This window comes from Balaenoptera physalus (assembly GCF_965194825.1).
Source record: "Balaenoptera physalus genome assembly, chromosome: 4".
Taxonomy (NCBI): domain Eukaryota; kingdom Metazoa; phylum Chordata; class Mammalia; order Artiodactyla; family Balaenopteridae; genus Balaenoptera; species Balaenoptera physalus.
The window spans coordinates 24,660,049-24,676,379 of record NC_138891.1 but is presented as its reverse complement, the minus strand read 5'-3'; the positions used below and the strand labels follow the sequence as shown (position 1 = coordinate 24,676,379).

Sequence of the window (16,331 nt, the reverse complement as noted above, 5' to 3'; positions counted from 1 at the left end):
CTCGAACCCGTGTCCCCTGCATTGGCAGGCAGATTCTCAACCACTGCGCCACCAGGGAAGCCCAAAATTTACTGTTTTAACCAGTTTCAAGGTATAGTTTGGTGGCTTTAAGTACAGTCATAGTGTTGTGCAGCCATCACCACCATCAGCTCTAGAACTTTTTCATCATCTCAGAATGAAACTCTACACATTAAATAATAATTCCCTATTCCCCTTCCTCTAGCCACTGGTAACCATTGTTCTAATTTCTGTCTCTGAATTTGATGATTCTAGGTACCTTATATAAGTGGAAACATACATTATTTGTCCTTTTGTATCTGGCTTATTGCACTTAGCATATTGTTTTCAACATTCATGAATGTTGTAGCATGTCTCAGAATTTCATTCCTTTCTAAGACTTGTTAAGGTTCATGAAGGATATTGGCTTGGAATTTTCTTATTATTTCTTTGTTTAGTTTTGGTATCAGCGTTGTGCTGGCCTTATTAAATGAGTTGGGAAGTGTTTTCTACTATTCTGTTTTCTGGAAGAGTTTGTATGTAGCCATGTAGGCCTGTAGTTTTCTTTGCGAAGAGGTTTTAAACTGGAAATTCAATTTCTGTAATAGGTATAGGGCTATTCAGGTTGTCTGTTTTTCCTCGAGGGAGCTCTGATAGTTTGTATCTGTCAATGGATTTGAAAATGTGTTGTTCAGTTTCTAAATGTTTGGAGATTTTTTTCCAGAGATCTTTTCTGTTACTGATTTCTAGTTCAATTCTGTTGCTGTCAGAGGACATCCTTTGGAGATTATTTGAATTGTTTTGCAGTTTTGAAGTTTGCTTCACAATCTCTTGCATGGTCTAGCTTAGTAAATGTTCCAAGTGCACTGAAAAGAATGTGGATTTTGCTGATGCTGAGTGGAGTGTTCTATAAATATCAATGATGTCAAGTTGATTGCTAAGTGTTGATCAGACTTTCTGTATCCTTTCTATCTGTCTGCTTATTCTGTTAATTACTAAGAGAGAAATGTTGGTCTCCAGTCATGATGTTGATTCTTCTATTCTGTGAGTTCTGTCAGTTTTTCCTGCATATATTTTGAAACTCTGGTTTTGGGCACATGCACATTTAGGATTGTTATGTGTTATTTTGTTCATTTGTTTGTGCTGTTTTCTTTTATCATTATGTAATACCTGTCTTTATCCCTGGTAACATTCTTTGTTCTGGGAATCTCTGGATTTAATTAGGGTCTCTAGATAATTTATATTTAATATAATAATTGATATGATTGAATTTAAATCTGCCATATTGCTAGTTTTTTTCTCTATATCCATCTGTTTCCTGTTCTGTTTCTTTCTTTTTCTTGATCTATTTTGGATAAATTGGATTTTTTTTTGTGATTCCATTTAATTTACATTCTATTTTTGCTTATTTGTTATACCTGTTTTTAAGTTTTTGTTTTATTCTGTTTTGTTATAATCATTTGTTTGTTTTATTTTTTAGATTACACATATAAGTGCATACAGTATTTGTCTTTGTCTGATTTATTTCACTGAGCATAATACCCTCTAGGTCCATCCATGTTGTTGCAAATAGCAAAACTTTATTCTTTTTTATAGCTCAGTAGTATTTCATTGTGTGTGTGTGTGTGTGTGTGTGTGTGTGTGTGTCACATCTTCTTTATCCATTCATCTGTTGATGGATACTTAGATTGCTTGCATTATCTTGGCTATTGTAAGTAATGCTATTATGAACATTGGGGTGCATGTATCTTTTCAAATTGCGGTCTTCATTTTCTTTGGATATATACCCAGGAGTGGAATTGCTGGATCAAATGGTAGTTCTATTTTTAGTGTTTTGAGGAACCTTCATACTATTTTCCGTTGTGGTTGTATCAATTTACATTCCCACCAACAGTGCATGAGGGTTCCCTTTTCTCCACATCCTCATCAATATTTGTTATTTGTGGTCTTTTTGACAATAGCCATTCTGACAGGTGTGAGGTGATACCTCATTGTGATTTAGATTGCATTTCTCTGATGATTAGCATTGTTGAGCATCTTTTTATGTGCCTGTTGGCCATCTGTATGTCTTTGGGAAAATATCTATTCAGGTCTTCTGCCCATTTTTTGATTGGGTTTTTTGCTTTTTTGATATTGAGTTGTATGACCTGCTTATATATTTTAGATATTAACCCCTATTGGTTGTATCATTTGCAAATATTTTTTTCTATTCAGTAGATTGTCTTTTTGTTTGTTGATGGTTTCCTTTGCTGTGCAAAAGCTTTTAAGTTTAATTAGGTCCCATTTGTTTATTTTTACTTTGTTTCATTTGCTTAGGAGACAGATCCAGAAAATATTACTACAATTTATGACAGAGAGTGTTCTGCCTATGTTTTCTTCTAGGAGTTTCATGGTTTCAGGTCTTATATTTGTATACAGTGTAAGAAAATGTTCTAATTTCATTCTTTTACATGTAGCTGTCCAGTTTTCCCAGCACCACTTGCTGAAGAGATTGTCTTTTTTTCCCCATTGTACATTCTTGCCTCCTTTGTTATAGATTAATTGACCATAAGTATGTGAGTTTATTTCTGGGCTCTCTATTCTGTTCCATTGATCTATGAGTCTGTTTTTGTGTCAGTACCATACTGGTTTGCTTACTGTAGCTTTGTAGTATAGTCTGAAGTCAAGGAGCATGATAACTTCAGCTCTGTTCTTTTTCAAAATTGCTTTGGTTATTTGGGGTCTTTTAGGAGTATTCTAGTTTGTGTAAAATGCCATGGGTATTTTAATAGGGATTGCATTGAATCTGTAGATTGCCTTGGGTAGTATGTTCATTTTGACAATATTAATTCTTCCAATCAGTGAACAAAGTGATCTCTCCATCTGTTTGTGTTGTCTTCAATTTCTTTTATCAGTGTCTTGTAGTTTTCCGAGTACAGTTCTTTTACCTTCTTAGTTAAGTTTATTCCTAGGTATTTTATTCTCTTTGATGCAATGGTAAATGGGATTTTTTTCACTTAATTTCTCCTCTTCTGATAGTTCATTGTTAGTGTGTATAAATGCAACAGATTTCTGTATATTAATTTTGTATCCCGCCACTTTACCAAATTCATTGATGAGTTCAAAGTTGTTTAGTGGCAACTTTAGAGTTTTCTATGTATAGTGTCATGACATCTGCAAAATGACAGTTTTACTTCTTCCTTTCTAATTTAGCTTCCTTTTATTTATTTTATTTTTTCTTGTCTGATTGCTCTGACTAGGACTTCCAATACTTTGTTAAATAAAAGTGGTGAGAGTGGGCATCCTTGTCTTGTTCTTGATCTTAGAGGAAAGGCTTTCAGCTTTTCACCTTTGAGTATGATTTTAGCTGTGGGTTTGTCAGAAATGGCCTTTATTATGTTGAGATATGTTCCCTCCAGACCCACTTTGATGAGAGTTTTTATCATGAATGGATGTTGAGTTTTGTCAAAAGCTTTTTCTGCATCTATTGAGATGATCATATGATTTTTGTTCTTCAGTTTGTTAATGTGGTTTGCCCTAGGGTGTACATCTTTAAGTTATTACAGTCTGCTTTCAAAGAATTTATACCATACCTTGTATACTTCCATTTCCTCTCTCCTCTTTTGTGCTATTGTTAGCATACGTTTTATTTTTACGTAGTTATAAGTCCTGTAAAACGTTATTAGTGTTCTGGTTTAGACTCTCAATTATCTTTTCAAGTGATGACTAAAGATAGGAAAAAATTTTTCTTCCAGTCTAATAATGAGAAAGTTTAAATAGTTATTTTAAAGCCCCTGTCTGATATTTTCAACATCCAGGTCATATATGAGTCTGTTTCTATTGGCTGCTATATTTCTTGCAGTGGGTTTTCTTTCCCTTTTGTGTGTTTTACAATTTTAATTTAATGCCAGATGCCTTGTACAGAAGCACAGTAGAGCTTGAAATAAGCAGCATTTATACATGGAAATGGGCACACTTCTACTTCTGTTAGGGCAATTGTCTGTGGGATTGAGTCAGTCAGTCAGGAGTTGAGCTGGATGTGGGTTTTGATGTTGCCATGATTATGTTCATTGTATCTCAGAGGAAAAAAGAGGTTGAACCTTTAAGAAAAATCTTGGTCTTTGGAAAAGGGAAATGATTCTGAATATTGCATGGTGGTAATTACTAAGTTTTGTCTTATGGCCAGGCCTATTCAACTCATGTGTGAATCCTATGAGAATAGGGTGGGTATGGTTTTTATGAAGACAACAAAACAGTTATCTTTTAAAACATAATTAAACAAGAATCATCTTAAGACACAAGCAGTGCTGCTTATGTGTATCTCTTATACGGCAGTCTAGTAAGGGAGCAAAATATTCTTCCTTATTTCAAAAAAGGCAAAACTTGAAGCTTAGGCATTTTATGGATGCCCAGTGTTTTTGCAGAGGAAGGGGGAGGTGATATGTGCCTACTGCAGGCAGCATTGCTCAGCAATACTTACTGGTAATGAGCTTTCATTGAGGCCATGAAACAGACTAAGGTGGTGTTTCTCTAGCTAAGATACACATTGTAATCACCAGAGACCTTTAGAACAGTACTTCCCACCCTCAGAGGTTCCAATGGAATTGGTTTGAGATGTGACTAGACATGAGATTTTTAAGTTGCCCAGGTGATTCTAATGTGCAGCCAAGGCTGAGGCTCGCTCCTCTAAAGGCTCGCAGAAATCCCGTGGGCTGTTGGAGACTTTGTAAGGTCTGGAAGATTTGCATTAGCAGATGGAGGAAATACTAGTGGTATTTAAATTACTATCATTGCTGTGATGTACAGAAAAGCAATTGTTTTATTATGCTAAGAAACAACTTAGCACAAGGCAAGTCTTGTCTTTTAACAACTCAATAAATGGAAGTTATTCCATATTCCTAGCAGAGAAAAATAAGTATTTTAAAGTTGACAATTCCTTCCAAAGCAAATAACAGTTATATAATGCCATTTCAATCAAATATTTTTAGAGTTTTTAAAAGCCAGTGATGTCACTCACCGCCCAGATCTTGGTTTCTAATACCGTTCTCCAATAAAAGCATCCAGGACTCCTTGGAAAAATAGCTAGTCTATGTTTGCACAGGAAATATACAAAATGAACATGGTACCAGAAAGTAAGGAAATATTAAAAAAAGAAAAAAGTGGAACATGCCAAAGCAACACAGGAGCCAACCTGAAAAAGATCCCAGTGGCCAAAACTGGAGCAGTTTGAGCAACAAAATAAATGACGTAATGTTGGATTTTAACCTAAAGTATAAAATAAAAATAAATAAGTACATAATCATATGAATAAGTGACTGAATAATTAAGTGGGAGAGAAAAGTCTCCCGTACAGAATTCCAAAAAATTTATGTAGTTAACTCCCCGCTCAAGGAGGTAGAGCTTTAACCCTCCAACCTGTCCTTGAGTGTGGGCTACATTTATTGCAGTGCTTCCAAAGAGTGACTTGTGTCTGTATGGGGAGGAGGAGGGGAGTAACTTTACCGTGGGGAAGCCTAGAAACACCAGCTTGCCCAGGTGATCCTCAAAGTTAACGTTAGTAGTCGTAAGTCATTCTGATAGCATGTGTCCTCCATGTGATGTGAAGAGATCTTCCTCCCAGTAACCCATAACCCCAGCCTAACAATGAGGGGAAAAAAAAATCCGAAAAACCCAGATTGAGTGGCTTTCTACAAAATGCCTGATCAGTACTCCTCAAAACTGTCAAGATCTTCAAAAACAAGATCTGAGAAACTGCCAGAGACCAAAGGAGGCTTAGTAAACACCATAGCTAAATGTCATACAAGTATATAAATTAAATATTGGCATTACAAGAAAAAACGGGGCAGCAGAGTGGGAAATTCACAGAAGAAATGCAAATGGATAATAAAAATATGAATATATATTCAATTAACCAGTAATCAAAATGCAAATTTAAATGACAAAGCCAATGTTTGCCAGTCATATTAGCAAAGTGAGTTTTTTGTTACTACTCACTTTGGGGAAATAGAGGAAATTATGGGAACTCATAGAGTGATACAACCTCTCTGGAGGATAATTTGCTCAGTACCTATCAAAAATCTTAAAAATATGCAACCTCTGACTCAACGTTTTTTCTTTTGTGGATTTATCCTAATTAAAGAAAGATCTGTGGGAAGATTTTAACAAAGAATGTTTACCATGGCATTGTTGATAAGAGTGAAACATTGGAAGCAGTGTGATAAATGAGTATATTGTGACACTCTTGTATGGTGGTATTCTATAGATATTATAAACTTAGCAGTTTATTAAGTTCAAAAAGTTAAACCAGCATATACAGTATGATTCCCCCTTCCTTTTTTAGAAAAAGAAAAATATGTAGCATAGAAAAGGACTTGATATATGTATATAAGACATTAATTATAACTATTTCTGGGTGTTTGAATTATAGACGATTTTTAATTTCTCCTATGTGCTTTTATATATTTTGTAATTTTTCTGCATTGTACATGTGTAGTATTTTGGACATCATGAAAAAGCTATTTAAAAACAAAATCTTATGCCTCTATCAAATTAACAAAGACTTTCTTAAGATTATGACCTGTGTTGGCAAAGGTAAGAAAAGTTAATTATCTTCATTTCATATCCACTTCTTGTTATCCTATTTATTCTTTTCTTCTTATCTACTTCTATTAGGAGTGTGAATCAGTACAAGCACTCTGAGAAAATTGGTAATACCTATCAAACCTCTTAAAGTAATTTATATTCTTTCACCCAGTGGAAACCATTCTGGGATTTTGTCATTAGAAAAGAAAGAGATTTGAGTGTAGAAGTGCTTATTACGTAATAGTTTATTATGGCAAAAATATGGAAACTGTGGAAATATCCATTTATAAGGAAATAAAATATGATACATCCACACAGTGGAATATTATGCAGTCATGATTGTGTTTTAGAGAATATTTATTGAGGTTTGATAATCCTCTTGTTCCTTTTTAGTCTTCTGGTCAGAATGGCATTCATGATCCTGATTTTTTTTTTTACATCTATATTGGAGTAAAAAACATTTATTGATAGTTGTAATGTATCATTTTATAGATGAGGAAACGGGGGCTTGAAAATGTTAAATGAGGTGCCCAAGTCATGTGGCTAGTAAATGGCGGAAGTAAGATTTTTATTTATTTATTTATTTATTGGCTGCATTGGGTCTTCGTTGCTGAGCCCGGGCTTTCTCTAGTTGTGGCGAGTGAGGTCTACTCTTTGTTGCGGCGCGTGGACTTCTCATTGCGGTGGCTTCTCTTGTTGTGGAACACAGGCTCTAGGTGCACGGGCTTCAGTAGTTTTGGCACGTGGGCTCAGTAGTTGTGGCTCATGGGCTCTAGAGCGCAGGCTCAGTAGTTGTGGCGCACGGGCTTAGTTGCTCTGCGGCATGTGGGATCTTCCTGGACCAGGGCTCAAACCCATGTCCCCTGCGTTGGCAGGCGGATTCTTAACCACTGCGCCGCCAGGGAAGTCCTGTTGTGTACTTTTTAAATACACTCTGTATATATTTTTAGCAAAGTTTTAGGTTCACAGCAAAATTGAGCAAAAGATACAGCTGTTTCCCATATACCCTCTGTCCCCACTCCTGTGTGAGTTTTTTTTTTCTTTCAATTTTTAAAATTGCTGTAAAATACACATAACAAAATTCACAGCCTTAGTCATTTTTAAGTATGCAGTTCAGGGGTACTGAATATATTCATAATGTTGTGCAGCCATCTTTAAGACAGTTGTTTTAAAGTCTTTGTCTGATATATCTGCCATCAGGACTTTTTCAGGGACAGTTTCTGCTGATTTCTTTTTTCCCCTTGAGTTGGCCATAATTTCCTGTTGTGATGTTTCGTTGTTGAAAACTGGGTGTTTAAATCTAATAACGTAGTAACTCTGGAAATCAGAATTTCCCTCGTCCTCAAGGTTTGCTGTTGTTTGTTAACTGGCTTTGTTCATTAAAAAAAAAAAAATTGTTGTGGGCTGTCACTGTGCCAAGGATCAGCCTGAGGTGTAAACTTAAGGTCTGCTCAGGTCTTTTCTGAGCCTTTCCCTGGGCGTGTGTGGTCACTTTCTAATTTTCCCATATATGCAATGTCCTAGTCTTTAATGTCTGGCTGTGGAAAGGGTAAAAAGAGAAGTATGAAGGAGGGAGGGAAGGCCAGGAGTCCCTTCAGTCCCCTGGAAGTCACTTCAGCTGGAGGGGGCGCTGGCGGGGGGTGGGTGGAACGATGTGAGGAGGTACAACAGCAGTGCTGCCTGCTTCTTTGTCTGCCCCTCTGTGAGCAGGAGCCGTAGTCCCCAACCAGGACACACATGCCTGATACTTGGAGACCGGGCCCTTTTTGCCCACCCTGGCTCCCACATGCTGCGTGCAAACTGCTCCAGGAACAGTGTACAGCTGCCAGCCACATGGCTGGGGTTGGGGGAGGGGCAGCTACTACCGCACCTTCAGCTATAAATTGACCAAAATTAGCTGAAATTTACCATCCAAGCCTTCCTCTGGAAGTTGCAGGACTTCATTAGACTCCAGAGTTTCAAAAGAGTTGTATGAGACAGATTGTGCCAGCGCAGTTGTTGCCCAGGTGAAGAGACGGATTCCTGATGCTTCCTATTCTGGCATCTTCTCAGAATTCTCTTTCCAACATGAGTTTTTAGGACAGAACTGCAGCGATATCTCTGGCATGTTTGGGAAACCATTACAGAAAATTGTGGATTACTAATGGAGAGGACAGCTCGTTGATGGTAATTAGTAATGGAAAGCTATTAGTTATAAAAATTCATCTGGGTCTAATCATTAAGAGCCTGGAAATCAGGCAAAAGCAGATAAAATTTCTTCTGCTGTCAGTGGAGTTCTTTTAACAGATGGGAAGCAACTGAAGGTATTTGATCAGTAAAGGACACTTATTCATTTATTTGTTTAATAGGTACTGTTTGAATATATACTGTGTACAAGATGGTTTTTTAGACAGGAAGGGTACAGGGATGGAATGGGAGGGCTGGAGAGCCAAAAACCTGTTGTGGAGGAATTCACGGACATGTAACTTACAAAGGAATATGATGTGGGAATAGGAATACGGGAACTTAAAACAAGACCAGGTCTGGTTTAGGGAATTGGGAATATCTTAATTGAGGAGGAAACATTTTATGGTTTTGGAGGAATACTAGTTTACCAGGTGAAGAATATTGAGAGCGTAACAGTAAGGTCGTGGGCTGCTCAGGGAACGGTAAATGATTCATGCCTCTGGAGTTGTGGGAAATAGACCTTGAAAAGCAATTTGGGATCCGATCGTTAAGGGTGTAGTGTGATTTATTTGATGAGGGAACCATCAGATTTTTAGGCAGGGGAACTGAAATGATCTTCTTTATCTTTTTCTCATCTGGAATAGTTTAACTGGCATTAATGAACTAATATTTGACACAAAGAACAATACTAGATTTTAGTAAGCCTTTTGATTACATCTACTCATTGAATTTATATCTCTAATTAATATCCGTAGACTTTAAATGTGTGGACTTTAAGAAATTAAGAACTGGATTAGAATCATAGTTCTACCATTTTGTAGCATTTATACAAGTTATTTGATGTGGTAAACCTCCATTTTCTCATCTAAATAATTGGGCTTCTTAGTTTCTGGGTACTACTGACAGGGGGGAAGTAATGAGATTTCTGTTGAATGGGGAAGACATCAAGTGAGACTCTCCACTGGATGTAATGTAGTCTGAGTGTACTCTGAGGACCGAGTGAAGGCCGTAAAAAAGGTGTGCGTTTAATCTGTAAGAGACAATTAGTTCTAAATAGGTTTTTGTATGCTATGCTTAAGGATTTGGAGAAGGGAACCACTGAAGGTTTTTAAGCAGGAGTCCATATGGTCCAGTTTTTCCAAACTGCTTCAGTTGTGTCCCAGTATAATTATTAATAGTGTGCCCCCTTTAACTCTCAATGGTTAACCCAGTGTGGATAATAAATTTTGTGGCCAGTCACCTTCTAAAACAAAAATATAGTAAGAACAGAGAGCCGTGGTTGAGCCATTTAGAATACAAGTAATGAGAAGAAAATAAAAGGAACCAGCCTAGAAGGTTGGAGTGAAACAGAGAAGAAATGGTCTTTACAAAAATCTTTACAAAAGCCAAGAGAGGATAATTTGAATGGTATTAAGAACGTGAGATTTGTGAGGTCAGCAAGGTCCAATTTGCAAGGTTATGGAGCGTAAGTGTACATTGATTTACCAAGTAGAGCTCCTTGTCTGCTCTACACAGTACAGTTTCATTTGGGCACTTGCAGAGAAGCCAAATTGGGTTGTTTCTTTGAGGCTAAGGACTATGCCCTTTATTTTTATATCCCTAGTGCCTAGCACAGTAGGTATCATGTAGGAGGCACTTGGTGCCTTTTTTAAGAATTGAAATATAATTAATAGTTTGTAAAAAGGTGAGAGAGCAGCTATGGATATCACATTTTAAAAAAATTCGGTCAGACGGCAAGGAGGATGTTTTCAGTTGGGCAGCAGTTAGAAAGGAACGATCTCTGCATCTTAAACGTTAAGATGAACTCAGTGAAGAGGGAAAAATTAAAGTTTCTGAAAAGGGAAGGAAGTCTGAAAGCTAAAGTTCTTGCCGCTTAGGGAAGAGTCTGTTGCAAAGTGAACAGTGTGGCCTTAAAGAGGTAAGTGGATAACATACCCTCACCTACCCTCCAACCCCACCCTCCACCCTCACCCCCAACCCTTTGATGATTTAGGAATATTCTAATGAAAAGAGTACAGACATCAGAGTCAGAAAACCTAGAGCGAAATCTTGACTTTACCTTTTACTAGCTTAGTGGCAAATCATTTACTCTCTTATATTTAAATGATTCAGCTAGAGATTTTAGTGGCATCTGTGAGATGCCTGGAAACCCCTCCACAGGTCTCTTCCTCATCTACCTAGCTACTCCATTTTCGAGATTATGTCCTTCTGGCCACAGTTGATCGTTCCCCAGCACATCATCGCTTTGACAGCATTTCACTGGCCAGGACCAGCGCCTGACCCAAATTCAGCCAGTGAATGTCTTCCTGGTATGTTAAGGCCCAGACTGAGAGAGGGTTGGTGGAATCTGTAAGATATAAAACTAGTGACACGTCAATGACCATGTTTCCCACCAGCTGAAGAATACTGATCTGTAGTGAAAGAGAATGATGCTGGCGTGAGAGAAAAATCAGAGGTAAAAGAAAGGAGTCAGACAGACCCAGTCCTAGCAGCCTGAGAGTTCCTGAGACCCTGCTGCCCCCTGACCCTCCTAGTTTGGTTCTCTAACCTTTTCTTGCATTCGGTGAGCTAGCCAGTTGAGCCAACTAATTTCTTTTCAAGTCAGACTAGTGTGAGTTGAGTTTCTTTACCTTATAACTCAACTAATACCTGAGTTTGGGTGAAGTGTTGTGACTCCAATGCTCATGCGGTCTCGATTGTAACATATTCTTTCTCTAGGGCTGAAAATCTTAGGTCTAAAGTTCCGTCCCTTCCTAACTTGTGAGGGCTTTAGTGAACTATGTCTGTCCTCTCTAGCGCCTTTGGTTTCTTCCCTTTCCACAGATCCTTCTCTGAGGTACTGGCAAATGCCTCCCTCATCCTGGAAAGCCTTCGCCTTGATTCATTCGGCTCCGCTAATTCAGCTGTGACTAAAGCACGCAAAGGGATTTTGGTAGAAGATAAGTTTAGAAAGGGGCCAGATTGAGGAGAATTTAGACAGCAGTCTTAGGTCGTTTGCTATTATTGTCTAGACCAGAGATGTTTAATAGAACTTTCTGTGATGGTGGAAATGTTCAGGATCTGCAAGCTGTTAGCCAGATGTTGAGGACTTAACATGTGTCTAGTGCATCTGGGAACTGAATTTTTAATTTTATTTAAATTTAATCGGTTTAAATTTAAATAGCCGTATGTGGCTAAGGCTACCACTGTTGATAGCGCAGCTCTAGCCATCAGGAGGTCATCAAAAGGTGTATTTCTTATTTCTTTTGTTTTGTTTTTTAAATCAGGGAAATGATGTGTGTTTTAGAAAAAAAAAAAAAAAACAACTGGAAACAACGTGGTCATTTGGATGGTGAGGAAGAGGCAAGAATAGAAAATCACTTTCTTTTCAGGGTGGTGATGCCTGTAACAAGGATGGGGAATGCCGGAGGGTGAGCTGCTTTGGGACAGGAGATGCGGAGCTCAGTCCTGCAGAAGTTGCGTTGACGTCGTGGGACTTGCAGACAGAAATGTCCAATAGGCCATTGCAAATAAGAGTTTAGAGCAGAGAAGCCCAAGACTAGAAGTATACATTTTTGTAGTCATCTACACAGAGGTGATACAGCCATAGAAATGGGTAATGTCCTCCAAAGAGGAAATATAAATCTTGGAGAAAGGAGCATCAAGGGCAGAACCTTGAAAGATGTCTACATTTAAAAGGTAGAAAGAGGAAGAGGAGGTGCAAAGGTGAAGTTCACTACAGTCACTATGCTGTACATTAGATTCCCAGAACTTATTCATCTTATAGCTGGAAGTTTAGATTTAGATTACTTCCATGTCTGAGCTATTGTGAATAATGCTGCAATAAACATGAGAGTGCATAAAAAAATACTATATGATATTTTTAAGAAACCGACACTTACCCGTGCGAGTGGTAGCAGGAACTCTTTGCTTTAGGCATAGCCCTCATCAGGGAGATTAGACATTTTACTTGAAAATGTGAATAAGTATGTCCCTCATGATATGGATCTGGTAGATAGTTATATTTAGCAGGCATGGGGCAAGTAAAAACTATTATTGTGCTATCATAGTGTAATTTCTGCCTATAGAATCACAAGTGTATCTGTAAAATATGGTTAATCTTTGGTCAGATGGCCAATAGACATAGCAAACCCTAGTCCAAATAAGTTAGCTTATAAACTTGAGGAGGAGAATGGCTTGTCCCCTTTGGTGTTTGCTAGATAATCAGTAGTTGTAAATAATATAATGCTTAAGTAGATTTTCTTTCTTTCTTTTTTTGGCAACTCTGTGCGGCTTGCAAGATCTTAGTTCCCTGACTGGGTATCGAACCTAGGCCCCCTGCCGTGGAAGTGCAGGATCTTAACCACCGGACTGCCAGGGAATTCCCTTAAGCAGATTTTCTATCTAAGATTAAGGAGAAATTGTTTGGGAGAACCTACATAAGATGCATTTTATTATGCCAGTGGGAAGACTCATGAACTTCCCCACAATGTGTCGTACACTCATGAAGGCATACAGAAGGTAGTGATCAAGCTGCCTGCTGAGAAAGGCTTGGGAGTAGATTGAAGAGCAGTGTGAATGAAGAATTTGGGAGTTGAAAGGGGGCACTGGCAAGGAAGGGAAACAGGGACAAGGAAACATGGTAGAGAAAGGCTTAAGGTCAGACCTCTGGAGCAGACAATAAGGAGCAGGTCAATTTGCTGCCTAGCTCAGTGCCTGATACATAATAGGTGCTCAATAAGTATTTGTTGAAGGAAAGATGAATGATGGTTAGGGAGAAAAAACATTGCTCCTGCAGGACCAGTGGAATCCTACTTTGGGCCCATGTTGTTTTATTCATTACTTGACCTCAGTCATCACAATGTCTTCCTGACCTTGGGTTACTGTTAATTTATTGTTGGAATATATACTAACTATTCCAGGTAGAATATTTGAACATGTAAATCACTGTCCAGCCCTGGGGGTGGGGGAGGGGATGCTCTGCCTACTTCCTACTACTAGAAGTAGTAGGATCAGTGTACCTGAGTATTAGAAAGTTTAATTTCCTTTTAAGACTGTAGCAGAGTAGGTATGACAATATCTAGCCCCTGAATATCCTGGCCTTGGGTGACATGGGCGATCACTTCTGGCTAACCTCACAGGTTAGAGGTATGTGCTTATTTACTCTGTGTGGTTTCTGGTAAGGCGATCAAGAATGGTGAGAAGCAGGATAGGGAGATTAAAATTATTTCCAAATGTGGGTATATAAACAGATGTAACCATGTTAGATTTTAATACACAAAACTGATTGGATGCTGGGTAATTTTCAGGTTTCTTCTTTTTTTATTCAAAACTCCTCTGAAAACTGATAGTCCACAAAACCTTAGTGTATAGAATTTTAACTGATTCCTTTACTCAAATATTATAGTGACCTCATATTTGATATTGAAAACAGATTTTAGAATCTGAAAAGATACAGAGCCATAGAGGTTGTATTTTCAATTTTAAGCTAATATGTACTTGCAGCTCAATTTAATTTATACCCTATGCTATATTATTTTTGACATATCTCTGTGTGTATATAAGTGTAATGTGTGGTACATAGTCTGTTTACAAAGAAAAACTTGACTAAGAAAAGGCTCTGTTTGATCTGTTTCATTCAGTATATGTTTATTGGGGTGTCTAACTGGCTCTGTTTTAGCCACTGGGGATACAGCACTAAACCAAGTGCAAGATCCTTGCCCTGCTGGAGCTGTTGTCAAGACATACTTTCAGAGAGGAATATTTCAGATTAGGTGGTACCTAATCAAAGGAGGAAAGGTACCTTATTCATCCAAGAGAGCTACACTTTCAGGGAACTGAGATATAAACCACTGAAGACAGGGATTTTCATTTGGCTTTTGTCTCTTGTGTTCACTGCTGTATCCACAGAGCCCAAAATAGTGCTTGGCTCATATGTCTGTTGATTGAAGCGTTTATTGTTTTGAATTTGTATAATCAGAGACATGTACTTTAATAAATGATCTTTACACCGAGCTGGTTGAAAATTTTATAGTCTCCTTTACCTTATTTTTATGTTTGTTACCTACTTTTTGTTTCTCTTGGTGCCCATTGTCAGGATGCAGGAACAGCTTATTAATATTAATAATTAGTCATATGGTAATCTGATATTGCAAAGGTTAGATTTGGAAAGGAATTTAAGAGGTCGTCTTTTGTTCAGCTTCCTGCCTAGGAAAAACCGAGTAAGATAATTAGGTATGTATTTTTAATTAATCATTTAAAAAACTAGGACAACATAATTGGGTTCTCTCGAGAAAATGGAGAAAGGTACTTAACCCTAGATACAAAGGTACTAACCTGAAAAAGTTAGAACTTCTGACTGTGTGGGAAAGTGAAAAAAATTCGAGCACCACTAAGCTGTTCTTTGTTGATATCAGAAATGGGCCTGTCATTCATTTTGGCATTGAAGCATAGCCTCCTATCTCAGGGGGCAGAACCAGGACTTTTTTTTTTCCTCCCAGAGGAGCTGGACAGTTATTACAGGTTGAAAAGCCTGACTAGTTTTTCAAGAGTTTCTCCTCCTTTTTTTTTTTTTTTTTTCCCCCCTGAAACTCATGGTGCTTTTGCTCTGCTTTCAAGATGCACTAAGGTCTCCTGCTTTGTGACTGCTTCGGAGCCCGCAAATACCCTGACATGTATAATTCGAAATATGCAGGTTTCATGAGTAAGTTCCATCTTGGTTTTTAGCCAGTTAAAATTCAAGTTATTTTTAGAAAAATGTTAGGGTGGAGTTAGGCATTGTATTGTTTCACCACTTCTATTTTAAGCCTATTTCTAAAACAGTAAGACCTGTACTTGTTCGTTTTTAAGTGTCTTTGTTGCATTAGACAGTATTCATATGTCTTTTAAAAGCCAGTAACGAAACTATTTTCTTGAGCATCTTTTTAGTTTTACTGAGAAGTATTTTAAATTGAGTGTTTCTGAGCTCGATTGCTCATGTCTGACACAGTCTCAAGTTTCCACTGAATGGTAACAAAGACTGTAGAGTGTTGTTGGTACTGCAGTGAGAGGCATGCTTCTTTAGACCAGGTAAGAGAGATCATTTTGTTTCTTACTGCTGGGTGCGTTTTTACAGGGTTTATTTTATATTCTTTCAACAGCAGCAGTGTTAAATTGATAAATAGCCAGGAGCACGCTGAATTCAAGACGTCCTTGCTTGTTGCAGACAGGAAAACTACAGGGTATGGGGGTTGGGGTGGGGGGGGAGGGGTAGAGTAAGCTTAGTTTATCACTCAGTTACTTATATAAATCAATTGAAATATAAAGATAATTCTGGAGCCCCATTTTCTCCGTGCAAGAACTAAAGAAGCAGTTAAAGAAATGAATAATATTAAAGGTACTTCGTGGTTCTTACTTGTGAGTGCAATTCAGATGTGAGTTTTTACTTTCATTTCTTTCCAGTAGTTAATAAAATAAGCTTTGCCTCTAACTCTACATTTTTTTTTCCATTTACTAAAACTTTGAAATTGTCAACAGCAAAATATGCTTCCTCAGGATCTTTGAAATAAACCTGACACTTACAAAAACGTTTCAGCTTTTATAGCTGTTTCATTCTCCTTTTCTCCTAGTACATTTTTCTTAAAAGTATT

General features: G+C 37.7%; 1 protein-coding gene across 10 annotated transcripts in view; it reads left to right on the top strand.

Moving 5' to 3' along the window:
* The window catches only part of TFDP2 (transcription factor Dp-2), a 188,552-nt gene that overhangs the window by 92,550 nt on the left and 79,671 nt on the right, over positions 1 to 16,331 (top strand). The window contains exon 1 of one of the 10 annotated variants that reach the window (XM_082461279.1): positions 15,718 to 15,771. The exons of the other annotated variants lie outside the window; for them this stretch is intronic. The gene's annotated coding sequence lies outside the window, so the exon portion shown is untranslated. Of the gene's footprint in view, positions 1 to 15,717; positions 15,772 to 16,331 lie in introns of those variants that run through there. 10 annotated transcript variants of the gene reach the window in all.